The 23241-nt window shown below is 37.6% G+C and overlaps 1 protein-coding gene across 6 annotated transcripts in view; it reads left to right on the forward strand.

Moving 5' to 3' along the window:
* Nucleotides 1-23241, forward strand: part of PLCB4 (phospholipase C beta 4) — a 444937-nt gene that overhangs the window by 21795 nt on the left and 399901 nt on the right. Inside the window, exon 1 of one of the 6 annotated variants that reach the window (XM_056121272.1) lies at nucleotides 3909-3928. The exons of the other annotated variants lie outside the window; for them this stretch is intronic. The gene's annotated coding sequence lies outside the window, so the exon portion shown is untranslated. Of the gene's footprint in view, nucleotides 1-3908; nucleotides 3929-23241 lie in introns of those variants that run through there. 6 annotated transcript variants of the gene reach the window in all.

The raw sequence follows: 23241 nt of genomic DNA on the forward strand, positions 1-23241 counted from the left end.
GATTTTTATTTGATTTTGTACTAAAATATCATATATGGCACTACAAAAATTCATTTTAAAGTTCTGAACTTTATTCTTTTCCCTTTTTCTTATTTTTTGTGTTGTTGGGGAATCAAACTGGCCTCACTCATGCAGTGTATGTATTCTGCAACTGGGCTGTATTTCCCACCCTGAATTCTCTTTCCTCTAGTTATCGCTGTACTCTTAAAATATATTAATAACATGGATCGTTCATTGTACTGTCACATTTTATGTGAATGCAAGAGAATATTCTACCTCCAAAGTCATGTTTTAAAAAGTAAGTTTGAAACAAAGATATTACCTAATCATGACGAATATTTTGGAGAATGACCGAAAAGCACAAAAATGGCAGAAGCACCCTTAATTTGGGTGTAAATGGTAACCATTATCGACCAGAATGAGAAACACCAGATTGCTTTTTGTTTATTGATATTTTTCCCTATGAGTTATGAGAGATTAGTCTTTTTATGGCAGAAATTCCTTTGATCTATATTTAATCAACTCATTATTTTTCTATAAAGACAAATAAGCATTTCTTTCCTGGCTAGACCATATGTATAGAAAATTGTACTGAGATTGTAACCAGTATAATGACCAATCTGCTAAATCTAACTTCTCAAACTATTTGCAGGATTTTTTTGCCTAAGTTTTGGGAGCCTTAGTTGGAAGAATTACTGTAAGATACGGAAAAAGAAACTAGGAAAAAGAGATGATGCATAAGAAAGTTGATGTACAAGAGGTATTTTGATGCAGAAACTCATTTTTAAATCCATCTCAGGAACTGCTTATGGCAGTTCATTTAGTGTGGACCTCAATATTTCATTTTGTAAATGGAGCAGTGTCTGATTGTGGGGGTCAAATGCAAAGAGGAATACAAGTGCTCTGACCTATTTTTTATAGTTTACTTTAAGCACGGTAAGCATTCAAGGAGTTCTGATTTGCTAGAATGCTTGGAGTTTTCAAACAGGTTTAAAAGGGGAAGTTCTATAGAGTTCTGCTTTAAGGAATACTCTAGACTGTAAGAGTGTCTTCATTCTGTTGACCAGAGAAAAATGGAGTGCAGTAGAGCATTACTCATATATTTTTTCTGCATCACAATCGAGTATTGAAATGGTTACTGAAACAAATTAAAAGAATATTTGTATTCAGATAATAAGATGATATTACTTGAGTCACATACCATCATGGTAAGGTATATAAATGGTTAGCTGGAAAAAAAATTAAAAGAATGTTTATCTTCAGATTGCTAATTTGATCTTTATTTGGAATAAGATTTGAGGTAACATAGATATATTTTTTAAATTCATGGTGCTGCGGAAGGCTTCCAAGGCAGTGCTAACGGGACTCTGGGACCACACCCATGCACACTTGTCTCAGTAGCTCCATGCTAGGGTCTTGGATGCAGCGTTGCTTGGGGTCCGGGGCTTGCAGGGCTACATCATGCTACGCATGGGAGGCTGTCAGACAGCACTTGTGTTAGTTACGCCGTCTAACCACTGTACAATCTCCCGACCCAGGATTTAATATTATTAGAGTAAATCATTATGGGAAATCTTGAAAAATAGACAGCTCATATAAATGAGGAGAAAAAGTAAAACACATTCGATCATGTAAATATTCCCAGATAAATTAGATTTCTAACACACTTTTTAATTTTTAAAGTTTAAGTGGTTTTTAGCTAGCTGTCTAGATATAAATAACACACAAACTGCTTTGTATTGTTTAAAGGTGACAAGAAAAGTTATCCTAAAATGGCAGAGCCAAGAAACACGTGTTGAGATTTATAAACTGCAGCTAACTTTTCTGTTTATGTGCAGACGTCATAGACTCTGCGCATATTGTGGAAAAATAATTGCCAAATGTTTCGGGGGTGGTATGTGTATTTCTTTTCCATGACAATTTATGAATTTGTTAAGTGAGGTTTCCTTGGATTCATAACAGTTTATTTCATTAAGATGTTTACTGAATAAATATTTTCACTAATTTTCATCAACTTCAAAGAGGTATTATTTATTCAGTGAAAAGTGCTACAGTTTGTTGCAAACTGCATCTATATTTCCCCCTCTCTACCTGGAATATTTTTCCCTTTAGGTTCAAAGACATCTGCCTTTTACTGTTTCCATAGATCTGACGTCTGTGTGAAAGCTTACCCACTAACCAGGATATCCAGAGTCTTGATTTCTGAGAGAAATAGAAGCTATTGACTCATGGGCTTGTTGTGTATCATAGTTAAGGTTCTACAAGGACATAATAACTTTTATTTTTGGCTTTTTGGGTCACACTCGGTGATGCACAAGGGTTACTCCTGGCTTTAAACTCAGGAATCACTCCTGGCGGTGCTCAGGGGACCATATGGGATGCTGGGAATGAAACCCTGGTTGGCAAACACCCTACCCGCTGTACTATGACTTCAGCCCCAAACATAGTAACTTTTTAAAAAAATTCTTTTATATACAACCTTTTGTAATACCTGACAACTGTAAAATAAACTAGAGGAGATCACTGTGTCATACCAAACCACACCTGGTATATGACAGAGACAAACAGTTACTGTGCTTGCGGGTGCCAAGAACCACTTTCTGTGTCTGTCTCAGGCCATAAAATGGAAGATTATTGATAACATTGCTTCAGCTAAGAATGCATATGATGCATATATATTAGAATCAGGAGTAAACTCTGAGTGCTCAGAGCTTTCTCCTGGTTCTGTACATAGGGAATCACTTTGGCTGGTGCTAAAGGCACTATGGGGTATAGGGGATCTAACCTGAGCCTCATGTATGCAAGGAAAGCACCTTACACACTGTGCTGTCTCTCTGGCCCCAAGAATATTTCAGTAAATAACAGACTAAGGACACAGCATGTCTGGTAGAAAAGTGAGAGCAGACATTCCTGGTCCGGCATATCAGATTAGTTCTTACTAGACATGTGACCTTCACAATTTCGTTTTCTCCTCTTAGCTAGCCACCATCTTAAAGGGGAAAGTAGAGACTAATTGGGCCTCTGTGTGTGTGTGTGTTTGTGTGTGTGTGTGTGTATACAAGACAGACATCGACAGAGACAGAGGAGATTATAAAATACTGGATAAAAAATGTCTAACAAACAATCCTAGTTAATAACAGGGCATGTGTGTCTAGATTAATAAAATATTGAATGTAAAGTATCTCATATGTCATCTAGCTCTTAATCGCTGCTTATTAAGTACAGCTTTTTTCTCCCTTTCTAACATAGATATTTCTGTAGATATTATATCATCTGATGTTATTGAATAATGATGCAACGTACTTTTCTGGAATTGATAGATTTGTAAATTTTGAGGATTGTGTACTTTTCATGAAATCTCTTGGAAACGTTCTGTGTATGTTGTTCTGCTCCTTCATTTGTTCAGCATTAACGTTATACACCAACTTTCCAAAGTTCTTGTGTATATTCTAGCAAGAGAAATCATCCAGTAGGTGTGAAACTTAAGTTTTTAAATTCCATAGAAGGTATATTCCCAAAGCACTGAAGATGCCTACAGATCTGAATCAGCACAGCCCTTCCCCCTTGATGTTTGATTTTCCTCTTGTTCTTATTTATTGTTTTTTTTGTCTTAAATGTTTTGTTTTGAATGTTTTCTCTAGCCAGACCTCTAAAGGTTTATTTTTCAGTGTTGAAACTCAGAGGTTTTGAAGACTCATACTTTGGAAGATTCTCCATTTCTTGATTATTGAAATAATACTGTTCTCTTATTTTTTGTCACCGTTTTCTATTTCCCTCAGATGACAGAGCAGTGATCCATCAGAGGAGGTCACAGGGTAGAATGATGTGACTTGTTGTTTCTAATGGTTTCCTGATGGCTGTTCTCCCTTAAGCATATTGACCTTTTAGTGTTGAGGCATCCTCTTGACAAGTGAAAACTGTTGTTGAGGTCAGTGATGATTATGTAATTATGTTATTGCATGGTTATATGGAGCATCACAGAAAGTAAAACTAGGAGCAGCTGTTCAGAGTATGGAGAGGGAGAGATAAATCACATCTGATATTTGTTAGAATAGTTTTGGTGGTGAATTATAGAAAAGTAGCTGAAAATAATGTAAGTTTGTCACACCTGACATGAAATACAGGGTTAGGAATCCAAGTATTATGATTGGATGCAGTATTTCCTCAGGCCACTAAAGAAATTTAAAAAAAAGTCTGTCTTTCCATTATGTTTGTTCCCCACTCTGGGTTATGAGGTGACTCTGTATCCCCCAGCTTCTTGTCTCATTTCCCAGGAAAAAAGAGCACGGTTTTTTCCAAACCCTCTCTCAGTTGTCCTTATTCATAACTCTGTCACCTGGCCATCCCTAGGTGCTTGAGAATCTTGGAACAAACCATTTTAGGTTGGCATATTTTCATCCGTAAGAAAATCAAGATGATGAATGTTAATGAGAGCAGGGCTTCTTAAATCTTTTCTGCTGTTTTCTCCAAACGCTTTTGCCTGCGAAATTTTTTAAATTAATTTTTCCCTTTATTACACATACTGTGATTTATAAGCACTTTATTTATAAACACTGGGATTTAAAGAGTTGTTCATGGTACAGTTGCTTCAGGCATTCAGTATTCCAACACCAATCCCACCAACATGTGACCTTCCCTCCACTATAGTTTCCTTATTTTACCAACCACTCCCCAAACCTGCCCCCTTAGCAGGCAAAAATAATTCATTTTATATTGCTTGTTACAATGAAATGGCACATTAAATTATCAAAAAATACTCCAGTAAAAGAAAATTTGTGAAAATCATTATATCTCACCATAGAGCCATTTGTCCATGTTTGAGGGTTTACTCAGCTCTTTGTTGCTGTTGAGCCCTCTGTGCTATTGTTCATTGAGCATAGTTGGCATCTATATTCCTTACCCATCTAATTTCGTGTGTTCCTATTGGGATGTATTGTAGAATTTGGAGGAGCTGCATAGCACTAATGTGGCTGCATGCTCCAGTAACTCCAGCATAGGTATCTGGGCCATGATTATGTATGATGGCGGTTGTGGGATTGTGGGTGTAGCTTCAAGGGCTTTCATAACAACTGTATCATGCTGCTGGCTTGGCAGCAATTGTAGGGTGTCAGTGCAGCTGTCTGGGCTTTGGCAGGGTGGGGACTCGGTCTTCTCCCCTTACCCCTGAGAGTGTCCCAGAGTTTTTAGCTAGAAGACCAGTATACCTGTGAATTTTTGTGGCTTGTCTTGCATCTCTTTTGAGATTTAATTGTGAGTCTGTAAAGCTGGGCTATGGATTTGCTTACGTGGTGGCAGTTGTGGGTGTGACTGCCGGGGCTACTGGAGGTATGAGAGGTGGGGGTAGACTGCCCACTGCTACCCTGAGAAGATCCCAGAGTTATTGCCTGAAAAAAGTTTATAAGATTCTGGTCTGGGTATACAGGTATAATAAATAAGCATATGAATCAATACATTTACTGATACAAATATATGAATACTGATATATTTACTAATATTTAAATAAATACTTTCATTTTTTACTCAAATTATTTTAAAGTTTACATTGTTACATGACTGTATATAGGTTTGCAATCCATCGTTTAAGGGGCTGGAGGCTAGAGAAAGAGTGATAGGTATCATACTTCGTTATTTTGATCATTTTTAATGGCCTTAGAGCTCATGCTTTACTGAGTATTATTTTGTATCTCATCCATGTTAAATATTTGGCATGTGACAATCATAACTTTTAATATAGGTACTCCCTGAGGTTTTTTTTTTTAAGTTTGAGTTACATCACCTTCTCTCTTTTATGAAAGATCCACTCTGGTACCTATTTTTGCTAACTAAAAGAAAACCAAAGGAGAATTTCCACTGTAGGTAAGAAAAAGTGAAATTGGAATTTTATGCCATTTTAGCTTATGAAAGTTTTCACAGAAACCTACTTTTGATGGAAATATCTATGCCATACCCACTTTGACAAAACTGGACCTCAAATTATGACTGTGTGAATGAGAGATATTAGACGCTGAATGAAAATTAATGGAGGTTCTTATAGTTTAGGTAGTGCATTGCTGGAATTGAGACTTTTAAAGTGAAAACAGAATGTTGTTTAGCTGACTTCGTGCAGTTCATAATTAGTACCCACAGACTATCTTCTTAGGACTTTTTATCATTTTACGAATAAATTTGGAAGTCAGTATTCTAAAGTTGAGTGGCTCTGACCTTCCCATAATACTTCCTTTCCAGCTTTTATATGTTTATCCATTAAAATAGATAAATTTTCTTTTCAGAATTTGGCATTGTTTCTTTTTTAGAAAGGGAAAGGACTATGTTAGGCCAGGAAAATTTGAAATAGGAAATCATCAACCATGTGTGTGTATGCGTGTGCGTGTGTGTATGTGTGTGTGTGTGTGTGTGTGTGTGTGTGTGTGTGTGTGTTTGAACCATCAGATCTTGTGTTAGGATCAGAGTTGTATCTTGTGCATATTCCATTCAAAGAGAACCACAATTCTTTCTTACCCCTGGTTTGTTACTCAAGCAGCCTTGGAATATGTTTCCACCTGGTTTTTCCCTAAATCATGACATAAATTCTACTTTTTAAGTTTTGTCCAGGGTTAGATTTCTTGTCTTGTTTCCTGGCATGTCAGTGAGTCAAATTCTGAAGCTGTTAGCATGATTTTATTGGTTCTGTGACTTTCCTTGCTTGTCGTGAAAACTGAATTCTAGCCTTATATGACTTGCTCTTTCAAATTCTAGCCAAATGAATGGTCTAATCTATGGAGTCTCCTTCTTTTTTTCTGTTCCCATTGACAAATCACTCAGGTTGCAAATCTATTAGTTTGTGTGGTTCGAAGATTTGCAACAACAAAGGATTTATTTTTTAAATGGTCTTCTTGGATCTATTGTTTAGAAAACTATTTAGCTCATGAAATCGATCATGTTGATATTAATCACAGGCCATCCATTTTCCTACTTAAATTCGAGACATATTTAACTTCTAACACTTCCGGACAAGTATGAACTCATTTTCTGTTATTTGAGTCCTTAATTCAAACTGGAGTTACTTGAAATAACAAACAAATAAGGATATATTATTGCAGGTATGTATATGTGTATATATATATACATATATACTTATATATATCTCAATTTTCAAAATATTGAAAGAAAGCTTCAAGGCCATTATTACTTAATTTTATAAACGTATTGCCACAAACTGCTTATTTATTTATTTTTTTATTTATTTGCTTTTTGGGTCACACTAGGTGATGAACAGGAGTTTCTCCTGGCTTTGCACTCAGGAATTACTCCTGACAGTGCCCAGGGAACCATATGGGATGCTGGGAATCAAACCCGAGTCGGCTGTGTGCAAGGCAAATGCCCTACCCACTGTGCTTGCTCCAGCCCCAGACTGCTTTATTTTTATAGGTGCCACACTAGTAGTGCTTGGGGTGTGGGGCATGTAGGACTATTCATATGCTAGGCTTGTACTCTGCCACTGGTAGCACACCCCCAGTCATCAGATTGTTGACTGTTTAGTTACTCTAGTGTGAAATGTTATGTTCAAGTTTTTTGCTTAGCTCCCTACTTTTTCTCTTTTGTGGTTTGGTCTGTTTAGAAAAGAAGGTTGTAATATCTATGATCTGTAGATTTCACTCCACATTTTTACACATAATTTTCATTGCAGGTCATCTCTTATGTGTTTCGTTATGAAAAAAAATACCACATGACGTTAGTTCCAACCATTGACCAGTCCTCCTAACCCCATGTACACTGATGGAGGGATAGGTGTTGGAATACTGTATGACTGAAATCCAATCATGACCACCTTTGTAAGGGTATATATATCACAGTGATTCAATAAAAAAGTTAAAAAAAATACATGAGTGTAGAGCAAAGGTATCTTGTTTTACTTTTTTTTTTAAAATTTTTATTAGTGAGACTTCATGAGGTATAGTTGTCACTGTCACTGTCCTCCCGTTCATCGATTTGCTCAAGCAGGCTCAATAACGTCTCCACTGGAGACTTTGTTGTTACTGTGTTTTGGCATATTAAATACTTCACGGGTAGCTTGCCAGGCTCTGCTGTGTGGGCGAGATACTCTCGGTAGCTTGCCGGGCTCTCCAAGAGGGGCAGAGGAATCGAACTCGAGTCAGCCATGTTGGCTGCGTGCAAGGCAAACGCCCTACCGCTGTGCTATCAAGTTTTGTGTTTGGGTTTCAATTATACAATGATCAAACACCCATTCCTCCACCAGTGCCCATTTCTCACCACCCAGTATCCCTCCCACCCCCCATCTCCCCCATCCCACCCTGCCTCTGTGGCAGGGCATTCCCTTTTGTTCTCTCTCTTATTGGGAGCTGTGGTTGAGCAAAGGTACCTTTGTCCATCATTAAGTTACTAAATGGCAATACACCTTGCATCACTGAATTACTGAGACACCTGGTGAGTTTTGTTTCATCTGTGGCTTTTTCTCATTAACAGTCCAACTGGATTGTTTCAAAGCAAATTCTTAACATATATTTCTAGATGGCCAGTTATTTCTGGATGACTCGAATTGAGCCTCTCCAAAGAGTCTCATCCCAGTTGTTGTTACTATGCTATAGTAATTCTTTGACTCAAAATTTGTGATGTTCATTTATGGTTCATATAAATTATCAATTTGTCTTGGTTTTCTTTTGTTAACTGAGTTTGAGCAGCTATAATCTTTACTATTCTGTGTTCGTAGTGAGAGGGCCAAAGCAATGTGTACTGACACCTGAAGAAAAGCAAACCTGAGATTCTTTGGGGATACCTGTTTAGGAAATTGGTGTTGCTTTGAAAGAAGGAGGTTCCAGAGCTAAATATGGTCAAGGAGGGCTGTATTCTACTTTACTAATCAAAGGCCTAGATATTGCTGTAGGTCTCACCTTCCTTACAGTATGATGTTGCAAGACATTTATTAAAGGTTAGAAAGAACTTTTAGGGGCTGGAGAAATAGTACAGCAGATAAGCTTTTTCCTTACCCTCATTTGATCCCCAGCACCCCATAAGGTCCTCCGAGCTGGCCAATTGTGATCCCGGAGTACAGAGCCAATAATAACCTCAGGGTACTCCTGAGAGTGGCACAAAAACTGAGAGAAAAAAAGAAGAAAGAACTTTTTGTATTTGTAAAGATAGCAACTCAAACTAATCAGAAGAATTGCCATGTGGTGTGTTTGACAGATTCTTCTAGACTGATGTCTGTGAATTTATGTTTTGCCAGTCACTTCAAATTCTTGGATTTATTGTGAATCAGAAATTTTGGCCATTGTTTCTAAATCTATGTATCATTTCTGTTGGAAGTTGAATTCCTTTATACATAGACCCAAACAGATCAGGCTCAGAATAGGTACACATTCTTTTTTTTTCTTTTTCCACCACCCGGTGATGCACAGTGGTTTCTTCTGGCTTTGCACTCAGGAATTACTCCTGGTGGTGGTCGGGGGACCATATGGGATGCTGGGAATCTAACCTGGGTTGGCCTCATGCAAGGCAAATGCCCTACCCTGTATGCTATCGCTCCAGCCCTAGGTAACACATTCTTACACTCATTGTTTCACTGCTTTAATTTACTACCTTCCTTGACAAGTATATGCAGTTAAAATACTGGAATAATTTAATCTATACCTGTAGATCACTTTGAGTAGGAAAGTCATATTTAGTAGTTTTTAGTGGCTGGTAGTTTTCTGTATCTGTTTTGGGGGATGGTACTTGACCAAATGGGATGGGGGTTCAATAACTGTACCAGGTCATGTGACACTCTTTGGGTCCGGTGGTGTTTTGGGCCACTAGAATTACTTCCGTGATGCTATGATTATAGGTCCACTCCCTTGCAGTGCTTGAGGTCCGCAGAGCTAAAACCAGTCATGCTTCAGAGGTCATTCTGTTCTGGGCATCGAACTCTGGGCCCAATGCATGCAGGGCATATTCCTCTGATCCTATATGTTACTTATTATTGGAAGTAATAGATGTAAAATAAAATCAGAGGGATAATATTTTTAACTTTACCTTTGTTTCGACCTCAAAGTCTTAGCTGAGAAAATAGAGCCCATACATAGATCTATTGTCCTGGATGATAAAAAAATGTTCATGTTCAGTAGAAGGAGATAATATCTGTTGATCTGTTATCTGTAGTTCTTTTTCCAGTATAGACTAATACCACCTCTTCAGATTTTTCTTTCGGGAAAGTAGGGACAACAGTGGGTTTTATGCATTTTCATTAAGTTACTGATTTCATGGAATTTAATAAAATATTTGAGTTGATGTTATTGGGAGAAATGTAAATTGAATTAAATATTTTAATTCAAATTTGAAAAATTTCCATCTATTTGGACCACTTTCATTTGATTTTTCCCATTTATGCATTAGTAATCAGATCAGATCATTGAACTTAAAATATTGAAAATACTTCATTCAGGTAGAAATGAAGGCATACTTTAAGCCTTCCTTGAACGATTCTATTTGTTTAACATAGTAAGTGAATCATAACATTAGATTATAGAAGGTCTCGAAAGTTCACCCTTAACTACTTTCTGAGTTCATAACCTTCTGTTTAACTCCACTGGAAAAGATATTTTCTCTATGCTCTGGAATTCTGAAATGCGTTCTTTGGAAAAGTAGGTGGCTATGCATTTTATAATTTGTGACATAAAAGCTTCTGTTATCTTGACTAAAATGCACTTTGAACTAGTAGATCAAGAAGCATTTTTTAATGCTGCTGCGCTTGCTGTGGCAAGTTGAAGGAAAGCCTCAGATTTTGCTTTGTAAATTCAATATTGATATTGCCAGTCTTTTAAAAGGATGACTATTTTGAGAGAATGGTTGATGTCTGCAGCTGTCTAGACATGTGATATGTAATAAGTGAAATCTGTTGGTTGATTTTTTTATGGAAATAGATTATTTTCAGCCTCTGTTGATAAAATATGTTCTTTTTCAGTGAGTCCCACCATTATTGGAAGTCCCCCACCCCCAAGTTTGGAAGTGTAAAAGGATCTTTGGCCAAAGTTGTCATTATCTTGTATTGTTTGCTTTGACACTTTGTTTTCAGAGTGTCAGTTGTGTTTTGCTCAATACTTTGTTGACTGTAACAGAGTTATAAGCATTTTCAGGCTTCTGGAACCTTTTTATGTATGTTCTGTATAGTCTACAAGAAGTTTTTAAATTTCATTGCGTTCCGGGGTAGCAGTTTCTTTTGATCTGGTAACATTTCTGTAATATAGACCACCATCTGCCACCTCTCATACTGACACAGCTGTGCCTAGAGTCTTTGATTCTTTGTTTTTGGAGGAAGGGGCACACCTAGTGCTACTTGGCGCTACTCCTGACTCTGTGCTCAGGGGTCACTTCTGGCAATCCTGACTGCATACAAGACCTGCGTGCCTTCAACCCTATACTATCCTGGCCTTAAGCCTTGGATTTTGATGAGTGTGTCATGTCTTGAGTACCCTGCAGACACTGGGGAAGGTTTTATGAAGCTGTTTGTGGGGAGATGTGAAAGGGGGCTGGTGGCGTCATCACCTCAAGCCATTGGATCTCTTCAGAGATTTGGAAGTATTCTGAGATTACAGTGATCAAACCTGACTTTGAACATTATCTTTCAGTGTTTCCCTACAGTCCTTTGGGAGAGTGTAAGGTTTTCAGATACTTAATGATTTCTCGGTAGGGATGTTATGGCTTGGAAATGTACATCCTCTATTTTGTAATCACAAATATGTAATCTTTCTTTATTCTTCTGCCAGATTCAAAAATATTGATTCTGACCTCCAGATTTCAATGCACACGCCCCTCTCATGGGCCTCACTTGTCAGGAGTTTCTCAGCTCTCTTTTGACAAGCTCCCAAAGTCAGCCACCCATGTGCTACTTATAAAACACCACCTGCCTTTATGTAAACGGGGGGAAATGATGATATGCTCAGATCATTGGAACTTTAGTGTGAGAACAAATATGCTTTCTAGTTTGTATTGAACACAGGTTTTTCCTTGAAACTAGAATGATAATTGATCTTAAGTAAGCATAAACAATTTGTATTATACACATCAGCTACAAGGCAGACGTTAAGAAAATGTGACTGGAATTCTACTTTCCCTCCATCTTAACCTACTCCTCCTCGTTAACTTCCTTCTCCTCCTCTTCTTTTTCTTACTCTTCCTCCTCCTCCTCCTTGCCATCGTCCCCTCCTCCACATTTTTAGAAGATGATATTTCTAATTCTGTACTTTACACTTAGAATCTAATAAAACTGGCTGCCTCTGAACAGTTTAACATTTCTGATTCTTAACTGCTAGGACTATTGGCCTGTTTTATTTGTTTTCTAGAACAAATAGGCTACGAAATATTATTTATTCAGTTTAAGCTTATTGTCTGTTCTTCCTGTGTGCTGCTTCCCCACTTGGGCACACACAGCAGCTGTGTGACCATCTGTGCCAACGTGTGTGTCAAATCTGGGACAAGGTTTCCAAACCTATACATTGTCTTTAATCTTCATCTATATAGATGTGAACAACCAGCAGGCCCTAATGGGTGTTTGGGAGACAAATTTTTGGTGGTCATTTTTGTAACCCTTAGTAGAAATAATTCTGTAGAATTGTTACAGAAGTTGGTGTTACCTTTGTAATATGCTTATTTGCCCTAACATAGCCTTTCATTCATTGCTAGTTTTTAGCTGACATTTTCCTTTTTTTTTCAGTTGTCCATAATCTGAAATATTCTGAGTAGCAGTGTGAATTTTACATAGTTGGGTTAAGGCTTTTGGAGAAGCGAGGACACTTATTTCACTTCATTGATTTATACTGCTTACAGATTGGCATGGGCTGGAGCCATAGCACAGTGGGTAAGGCGTTTGCCTTGCACGCGGCCAACCCTGGTTCGATTCCTCCACCCCACTCGGAGAGCTCGGCAAGCTACTGAGAGTATCTCGCCTGCACAGTAAAGCCTGGCAAGCTCCCCGTGACATATTTGATATGCAGAAAACAGTAACAAGTCACACAATTTGTTGTGAGACATTACTGGTGCCCGCTTGAGAAAATCAGTGAACAATGGGAGGACAGTACTACAGTGCTACAGATTGGCTTAAGAGTTACAGGAGAACTTCATGCTTTAATGGACAACATTTTCCTAGGTTTTCAACTGTAGAGTCTACATTTTGAGTGATTTTTACGTGAAGGTATGATGCCAAAGTATTCAAGTTCAGCCTTTTCTATTCCTAAGGGTCTCATATAGAGTTGTATATGTAGACAACGAAGGTGGAACAGATTGTGTAAAATCACAGAGGAAGAAAAACCTGTGTTTCAAAAGTGTTAATAGTGGCAGTTGAAGATATAACTGACATGATATAAGTTAGTGTTTGCAGAGATGAGGTATCAGGGATTTAATGTTTCTGCTTCTGTAGTTTGTTCTGTTCTGTTTGTATAATATTTCCTCTTTTAAAATGTGGAAAAAGTCATGTATGCATGAGTTTATTAATAGAAGTTTTATGTATGGAAATGTATCTGAAATGTTTTAAGTCCTTTGGGGGAAGAAGTATTTAGCAAACATAAAAAAGTACTTAGGCTAAGAATTTCTTTCAGTTGCCTATCGTTAATATATCTCAGTATTTTTCTAAATTGAGCCTTATATCTTATATGCACATAAAACTGCTTGAGCTAAAAGATAAGGTATTTTTGGTATTAGCCTTATGCAACTTGTCACAGATGATTTGATTTAGGATCTCCACATATTAGCCATATTTTCTTGTATTTAAAGACATTATTCAATAAGCATTATGAATACAAAGGAAAGCTTTGTTCACAAAACTTTACATGAATTAGCCACCAGACTGTCATATCTATCTGAATTATGAAGGTATTAGAAGTTAGTACTTGTTGTAGTAATGCCACAAACATTCTTTTGTGGCATTCAGTTGTCACTAAAGTCCAGCCTTCTTTTGGACTTTGTAACACATTGACATGTATCCTATAGACTAGTACAGGGAATGGCTCAAAATTTTATAGTTCCTTTTACTTTTAAAACTTATTTACCTTAGTGGTCTTTATTATTTATGCACATTAAAATTTATTAATTTTAAGTGCAATGCTAAAATTATTACATGTTGAAAAAATTATAAATTTAAAAGTTTTGTATTTTTCAACACAAGGCAATTTTGACAAAAAAGAGTAGTCAGATTTTTATTTTATTTATTTAATTATTTTGTTTTGGGTTTGGGGGCTATAATTGGTGGTGCTCAAGCTTCTTCTTGGCTCTCTGCTCAGTGGTCACTCCTAGAGGGATTTTGGGGGACCATATCGGGTGCTGGGTTCAAATCTCAGTTGGCCTCATGGAAGGTGAGCGCCCTGCCAGCTCTATGATCTCTCCAGCTCCAAGAGTAGCACTTTAATATTTTTTTGCAAATCACAAATTTTAGCTTAGTAGAGATACCTAGGTTATCTTATTGGCTTCTGCAATTATTATAGTGATAAGCATATGAGACTTTCTAGAAAACTCCACCTATGAGAGAATAAGAGTGAATGAAGGCATGTATTCTCATAGTATCATTATAAAAATAGTCTTGATCCCATGCACTCCCCGGCTTTATCTTGGGGACCACACTTTGAAAACTGTTGCTGTTATACTAAATCCCTAGAAAAGGACTTTAGAATGTTCTTTGTCACACTTAAATTCTTAATGCCAGAAAATTCTCTTACCACCTATTGAGTTTGCTTGTAGTGAGAAATTAATTTTAAAGAAAGCATAATTCAACAGTGTCTTTTGGTTCTATCTATAGAAACCTAATTGGCCCAATAGAAGCTTGTGGGGTAGAAGTAAATAAATAAAAATATATATTCATATATATAAGTATTGGTAATTAGAATCACAATTCTTTATATTTGTAATAATTGCAGTGGGCAATTACCAGATTTGGAAAATGTTTGTTAGAGTAATTTTTATGAAATGACAGTGATTATTCATTATAATCATTTATTACTTATTCACTTGATTGTTTTTCTCTTGAGCATCTGTAAATTATTAAGGCTCTGACTTATTTCTAGGGTAGGCTCCACTGGACTTAGCTCTAGGTATGGTTTGTGCGTAGTGTTGCCCTTATTCTCTCTCTCTCTCTCTCTCTCTCTCTCTCTCTCTCTCTCTCTCTCTCTCCTTAGAGTGTTGGATAGTGATGGAAGTTTAAAGACAAAAGTAACAAAATAAGAGACTAACATCCGAGAACAGCTGTGATCAATACCAGGTTGTTCATGCCATGGCTTAGAGGCTATCTGCACACTCTACAGGTAAAGGCAGCTCAGATAGAGAAGGGAGCACTGAATAAAGGGTGCTGGGAAGATCTGCCCAGGATGGGAGATGCCTGCTGAAAGTAGTCTATGGACGGAACATGATTGCTACCCAATGTCTCTTCTGTAGACCACAGCACCTAAAAGGAGAGATAGAACAAAAGGGAGTGCCCTGCCACAGAGGCAGGGTGGAATGGGGGATGGGAGGTGGGAGGGATACTGGGATTGGTGGGGGTGGAGAATGGGCACTGGTGGTGGGATGGGTACTCGATCATTGTATAACAGAAACCCAAGCACAGCAACTTGTAAGTCTACAACTGTACCTCCTATACCTCATGGTGTTTCACTAATAAAGCAAAAACAAAAACAAAAATAAATAAATAAATAAAGACAAAGTAGAAACTTGTGGTATTTCTTAAGGCACATGCTTGATGTTGACCCACCATTTCAGTTTACATGAATAAAGCACATCACATGACAAGTTCAGTGGTACTCTGAAAAAGGAAAGTTTATACATTTACTTACATTTCGTGTTCCCTGTGCTCCAGCCAAACAATGGGCTCTTTGCTTTCTGTCTGTCATCATTTTCTTTTTCTTTTTCTGTAACATTATCCCCTTGAACTTTTCATATCCTAACATTCTGTACTGTAAATAAAAGCTGCCTTTTCATGGTGATTTCCTTAACTCTCAATCCTTAGTCTACTACCATACATTTTTAATGTGTCTTTTTTTTAAGAACTTCCAGTTTTTATCTTGTATGATCACACACACACACACACACACACACACACACACACACACACACATTTTAGCTCCCCACATCATAGCAATAGCACAGCGGGTAGGGCGTTTGCCTTGCACGCGGCCAACCCGGTTTCAATTTCTCTGTCCCTCTTGAGAGTAACGTGCCTGCACTGAAGAGCCGGCAAGCTCCTTGTGGCATATTGGATGTGCCAAAAACAGTAACAACAAGTCTCACAATGGAGACGTTATCGGTGCCCACTTTAACAATGGGAGGACAGTGCTACAGTGCTACAGTGTCAGCTCATAAAAGCCCCCTGCTTTCTGCAGGTCCTATTTTGTGCCACTCTTCTTTTTTCTTTTCTTTTCCTTTTTTTTTAAATGAATCATCATAAGCTACAGTTACAAAGCTATTTATGATCAAGTTTCAGTCATACGGTATATAGATACATATTTTAATAATATAATTATTTTTCTTGTCCTCAGGTTCCCTGCCACTCCCAATCTACCCTTGGCAGGCATAGAACAAATTTGTTTCCTATTGCTTGCTCCAAAAAAATGTAAGAAATTGAAGATGGAATTATCAATCAAAATATAAATCAACAAAAGTCATTTTGCAGTGATTGATTGTTACGTGATTTTACCCATGTAAATAAAGAAATTCAAATTATTTCATACAATATACTATACTGTCTGTTCTCATGTACATAAGTAAAATTTCAGTTTTGGCATCTAAAATACATTGCCTTAAACTTTATTTTGTACTTGGAGTTTATGGTGATGATCATCGTATCTTCCCTGTTTATATGGGAAGCTTTTCATTTTTTCCTACTCCTTGATCAGGCACGTAACCAATTTAAAATTATACACACACACACACACACACACACACACACACGTATGTATCATATCCAAAAAAAAAAAGAATGAGTAGAATTGTGAGAAACTAAATCAATAAAAGTCAGTTTGTAATGATTAATTGCCACATGTTTTGTTCACATATTTTAATCTAGTAGAAGATAATCATAGGCACATTAGTGAGTGCCATGTTCAATGCCACATGATGGAGAATTCCTCCTGTCCTTTTAAGGAGTCTTTTTATTGCTTCTTGCAAAACTGGTTTTAAGGCTATGAATTCCCAAGCTGTTGCCCTGTCTGTGAAGCTCTGTATAGTTCCTTCAAATCTGAACGATAATCTAACTGGGTTGTGAGGTGTTCATTCCATTGAGGTTTCGTACTGTGTCCTCCCCTCCTCTTGTAGAGTCTCGTTTGATTGATTAGGGGCTTTTCTTTGTCTGTAAGTTTCTTTGTATGTAAGTTCAAGTTATGAACTTGCTGCATTCAGTATTGTCTCTATTTTTGGATTTTGTCATTTCAAGTATAATATGTCTTGGAGTTTTCCTAACTGGCTCTATTTTCACTGTAACCCTTTAAAGTTCTTGGATCTGGGTGCCTAAAATCCTCCTCGGGGAAGTTCTTATCAATGATTTATTTCATTGTTGTTCTTTCATCACATTTGCCTTCCTGTTCTTCAGGGACTCCGATGATTCTAATATTGTTCCTCTTGAAAACATCCCATACTTCTCTAGTGTGTACTGTGCTTCTTTTCAGACCATTTTCCACCTTTTACTGTTTCCTAGGGGCTTCCTCCTCACCTTGGAGCTCCCCAGTCTTTTGCTCAGCTTCTATTGTTATGCTGTTCTGAGCTTCTGTTGACTTTTAAAATTTTACTTACCATGTTCTTTATTTCTGTCATTTCTGACTGTAGTAGTTTTTTTCATTTTGACTCTCATACTTTCTTTTCCTTTCTTTTTTTTTATTAGTGAAACACCATGAGGTACAGTTGTACACTTACAAATTTTCATGCTTGGGTTTCAGTTATACAGTGATTGAGTACCCATCCCTCCACCAGTGCCCATTCTCCATCACCAGTGATCCCAGTAACCCTCCCCCTAACCCATCACCCCACCCCACCCTGCCTTTGTGGCAGCACATTCCCCTTTTCTTATATTTTCTTGTGCTTTGCCAACTACCTGTACTATTATTTATTTGAACTCATTGAACACCCTCATCATGGTGTCACTAAAGACACTGTCTGAGAATTTACTGATGTTTTTATGTCTTGGGTGATATTGTTTGCACTCATTGAGCTTGGTGGGCTTCCACAGGTTTCCCCATCGGTGTTCTAGTGTTCTTGTTGTGTTGGTTGATGGTGAGTCTTTGTAGTGACCACCCCTCTAGCTCCACCTATGAGGATTCTCAGGGATTGAGTTGGAGATTGCTCTCTGTCTCCTCCGTCTGTCTTCAGAAAATGACAAGAAGAATCACTGTGATCAGCATGATTTGTTGAGTAGATCTGTTGCACAGCTGTGTTAGAGGCTGCGTACTACAGGGGCTGTGGTGTGGGTCCTTAATAAGTCGCAGTATGGAGACTGCTGGACCCTCTCAAAGCGGGGACTGTGCCTCCCTTTGAACTTTGTCTCTGTTCAGGAATTGGCCTGGTGAGATCAGTTGGAGGCAAAACTTACTTGGGATGGTAAAGCAGCAAGCACAAGATCAAGCACTGTATAACTATATTATGTTCCTTGGAAAAGGTCTTATTTCTTAATTTTTTGCTTTTTGGGTCACACCTGGCGGTGCACAGGGGGTTAATCCTGGCTATGCACTTAGGAATCACTTCTGGCAGTGGTCAAGGGGCCATATGGGATGCTGGGAATGGAACCTGGGTCGGCCACATGCAAGGCAAATGCCCTACCTGCTGTGCTATTGCTCTAGGTCCAAGGTTTTATTTTATTTTTATATTGTACTAATATCCAGTTGTACAAATACAGTAAAAATGGTTGTACTAAGAGCTGGAATTAATAAATAATGAAAATAATATTTCAACATGAAAATCTGATAAAGATAGTACAATTGTTGAGTTAGGTGCTGATTGTATTGGTATAATAAAAGTAATTTGATGAGAACTCAGTAATTAGAAAATGTTTATCTACAATGTTAGGAATATCTTTAAAAAGAGATTCCACTTACAAAAACAATGCAACTGTACAAATTTAACTTCCTAAAAATGTATATAGGAACTAAGTAAGGAAAGCTATAAACTTAATTATAGCACACAAAACCATTTAAGTGACAATATTTTATAAAAACTTGTGCATGGTATCAAGTAATATTACATCAACTTATATATCAAATTTAGTGTCAGTTATATAGAAAATGATAATAGTGATTATTTCAAATAGGTAGAGAGATACTTTGTTCTTAATAAGCTAAACTCACTGTAATAACTTCAAAATATCAGTTTTGCTCAATTAATGCAAATACAATGTTGTCTCATTCAAAACTCGGGAACTTGCCAAGTTGATTCTAAAGTTTATCTGGAAGATTGATCCTATAAAATACTTCAAGATTTTGAAGATATATTTATTAGGATACTTGGTATCTCAGATGTTAAAGAACATTCATTGTAAAATATTGATGAAAGTAGAGTGATACTGGTATAATACTGCATTGAGTATAATATAGAGTCTATACTTAGGTAAGCGCCTATGGTAATGCAGTATGTGGTCACTGTCACTGTCACTGTCACTGTCACTGTCCTCCCATTGTTCATTGATTTGCTCGAGTGGGCCCAGTAACATTGTGAGACTTGTTACTGTGTTTGGCATATCAAATATGTCACAGGTAGCTTGCCAGGTTTTGCCGTGTGAGGGTGACATACTCTCGGTAGCTTGCTGGGCTCTCTGAGAGGGCGGAGGAATCGAACTCAGGCCGGCCGTGTTGGTCGCATGCAAGGCAAACCATTTCATATTGGTGGGAAAGAGATGAATTATTCAATAAAAGATGTTGAGACACCTGGCTAGTCATCTGGAAAACAAAAAAGAATGCCTACCATGTAACTCACCCAAAAATAATTCAAGAGGAAAGGAATTGTAAGTGTTAGAAGATATAAATGTATAAGCATTATATATAGATGGATGTTTTTATAGTTTTGAGCTAGGAAAGGCATCTCAAATAGAATTCTTGAAGGAAGGAGTAAAGAAAAATCTGCATACAATATTTAATCTTTTTATTGTAGTTTAATGTATGGAAAATCATTTGAGGAACAATATTTCGTGAAAATATATGCACGGTATCAAATAATATTATCTGTATATCAAATTACACGTCAAATTTGTGTCAATTACATACGAACTGATGCTATTGATTATTTCATAATGTGATCACCAAAGGGCAGTAGGTTCAGCAAAGAGCAGAGGCCTCACATGTTAAGTGCTCGTACAATAACTCTTACTCAACAAGATGAAAATCTTCCTAAAGTCAAGGGAAAAACATAAACATGTAATTGATAAAATAATGCATAGGGATGTGCAATTAGAAAGATGTGCAAGCTGCTCTCAGTCAGAAGTGAAAATTAAATCATTCCCAGCATAGTTCAGTATATAAAATGATATCAAGTAAAGCAATGTCTCTTTCCAATCTGTCGTGGTGCTAATGTAGCTTTTCTCAAACTGTGACAGGGATCATTTTTCCTGTTCTGCGTTTGAATGATACATGTGTAAAAGACAGTAAAATATGTCACCGTGTATTTAAATAAAGTATTCATCAGATGTCAAATTCCCATGAGTGTTTGTAATGTTTGCTTTCAATCTCTGCACTAATTGTTTTGAACCAGTAAAAATTATAGTTTACTGTCATTCTGCGGGCCATTCTTTGAGTAGCACTGCTTGAATGTACTGAAGTAGAAAAAATGATATCGTACGACGAATCTTCATATAGTTACAACCCAGCTTCAACTCTTTCTCTCAAGGTCAAACTTGTTTCTTCCTTTGCATCTGATGTGCTATACCTGTGGGAAGGATGATTAAGAACTTTTGCAAAATAAAAAGGGAGAAAGGCAAAACAAGTTTAAAGGAACACTTACTCTCCCATTTAACAATGATTTACTTCTTTTGGGGGGCAGGAGCCCACTGGGGGAGTTGCTCCATGTGCTGGTTGGGGAGACAGTCTGTGCCAGGGCCTGTATTCAGAGCATGTGCTCTAGCCCTCTCAGCCATCTCTTCAGCCTTCATTTAAAATTTATTGATTGCTCTCCTACATTAGGCATGGCTGTTCAAGGATCTGGAGCTTCAGAAGTGAATTAAAAAGATAAAGGCTCAGCTTGATGCTTATATTCTAGTGGGGGAGACAGAATAATAAATCAGAATTACATGATAATTGATAATTATTACAGGGAAGAATTAAGCAGTGAAGGGAAATAGAGGGCACAGTGGGTCTGTGTTAGAAAGGATGGATAGGAAAGGCTTCTTTGAGAAGGTCTTTAAGTCAAGATCTTAAGATGCTAATGGAAGAATATGTGTCTCTTCTGGGGCAGACCTCCTCAGTTTATTCTGGGGTGGGTGGCACATACAAACACAAACTCTGTAAGTCGGAAGTGGTGCTGTTGCAACCCCACTTGTAAAGGAAGAGCCAGGAGACCTTTTTCGATGGAACAGTGGGACAGAGTATTGAAACATGAGACCGGGAGCGGTAGGGCAGACTAGGGAGGGTCTTACAGGCCGTTGTGAAGATTGATTCATTCTGAGTGATACATGGAGACATTGGAGGGATTTGAACCTGAGTAGTATGATGTTACTTATAGAAGACTCACTTTGCTTACTTTGAAACCAGATAGTTTTCTGTTTTTATTAAGTCGATTCATATGAGGTCTGAATGCAAATAAAGGGGCAAGTACAGAAGTAGGAAATGTAGGTAGCCAGCTGTAATTAAAACAAGGAAACCCATAGATGATATTGATTTAGAAAAGCATGCATGGGCAATAGAGGTGATCTAAAGCAGTCAGATTTTTGTTCTCTTTTGAATAATGAATTAATAGAATTTGCTCATGGATTCTCTGTAGGATATGAGAAAGGGAGAGGTGATTCCAACTTTGAGGTTTGTCTATCTGGAAGGATAGAGTTTCTGTTTTCTAGAATAGAGGAAGAATGTATTATTACCACATTGAATGGCAGGAGATTGAAAGTTAGCTTTGGCTGTGTTAAATTTGAGACTTTACTAGACTTCTAGTGGGAATGTGAAAATGTGTGGTAGAGATTATGAGCGAGAGAGACAGAGAGAGAGATGATAAGAGCTTAGAATTCATAGAGAAGAGGTCTGGACTGAAGGGGAATGAATCTAGGAGTTGCATGTCTGAGTGAAGCTACTAAGGGATTGCAGATGAGAAACCTAGAGTTCTGAGTACAGAACACTAGAACAGAGGCCCTTAAAGGACAGTGAGATTAGGAAGAATAAACATTCAAGATAAAAGAGAATGATAATGAAGTAGGAGGAGGAAACTGGGGCGTGGGTATAGGAAGCCAACTGATTAGTGTTGCACAGAGGGCGGAATAATCAGAGGGCTGTCAGGGAAGAAACAGAGACTTCACCAACAAGAGTCTGACCAACAGGATACATCCGCCGGGGTTTCTTATTGATGTATGAATTGTGAAGCATGGAGATGTTGCTGCTGATGCTAATTATTGTTATTTTAAGAATTCAAAAGGAACAGTCTCTTTTTGTCAGGAATGAATGTCAAATATATACCCTACCATTAAAATTAGATATAGCAGCCAAAAAGAGAAAGAGAAATAAACTAAAATTACTGAAAAACCATTTCTCCGTGTCCTGTCAGATAGTTTGAATTAATTACAACGCTGTTTCATGCAGATGCAGCTGTCCTAAATGGGATGTCGCATTGACAGGGCACATCTAGGGGGAGAAGGGCTGTGAAGAGAGTGGAGAGCGAGGGGATCCAGGAGGAAGATGAGGGTTTCTAACAGTGGACACTAGGACCCTCATAGGAAACAGAGAACCAGGTGCTTGGTCTACTTTGTTGAGTGCCTAAAAATACATGCTACCAGAAAAAATGTTAGCTGCTTTGAACAGTAGCTTTGTCCTGAATAGACTTGAAAACGCATTCATTCTTGGTGGATGAATAGGTTTCCTGATTCCTAAAACAGTGGACCAGGCTCACCTTTAAGGTAAACAGAAGTTTGACTTATGTCTCTGGGGACTAAAACATATTTTTTAAATGGTGCTACTGAAAGTGTGACCACATTTATGTCAAAGTTTCTTCTACAGGTAGTGATTAGATGAAAATTATTCACAGCTGTGCTACCTGTCTCTAGCAAATAGTGATAAAACATTAAGATTAAAGTTTTAAAATATAACTTTAGGGCTGGAGGGTAGGATGCTTGCTTTG

Source organism: Sorex fumeus, unplaced genomic scaffold (assembly GCF_029834395.1).
Source record: "Sorex fumeus unplaced genomic scaffold, SorFum_2.1 ptg000044l, whole genome shotgun sequence".
In the NCBI taxonomy this organism is placed as follows: Eukaryota; Metazoa; Chordata; class Mammalia; order Eulipotyphla; family Soricidae; genus Sorex; species Sorex fumeus.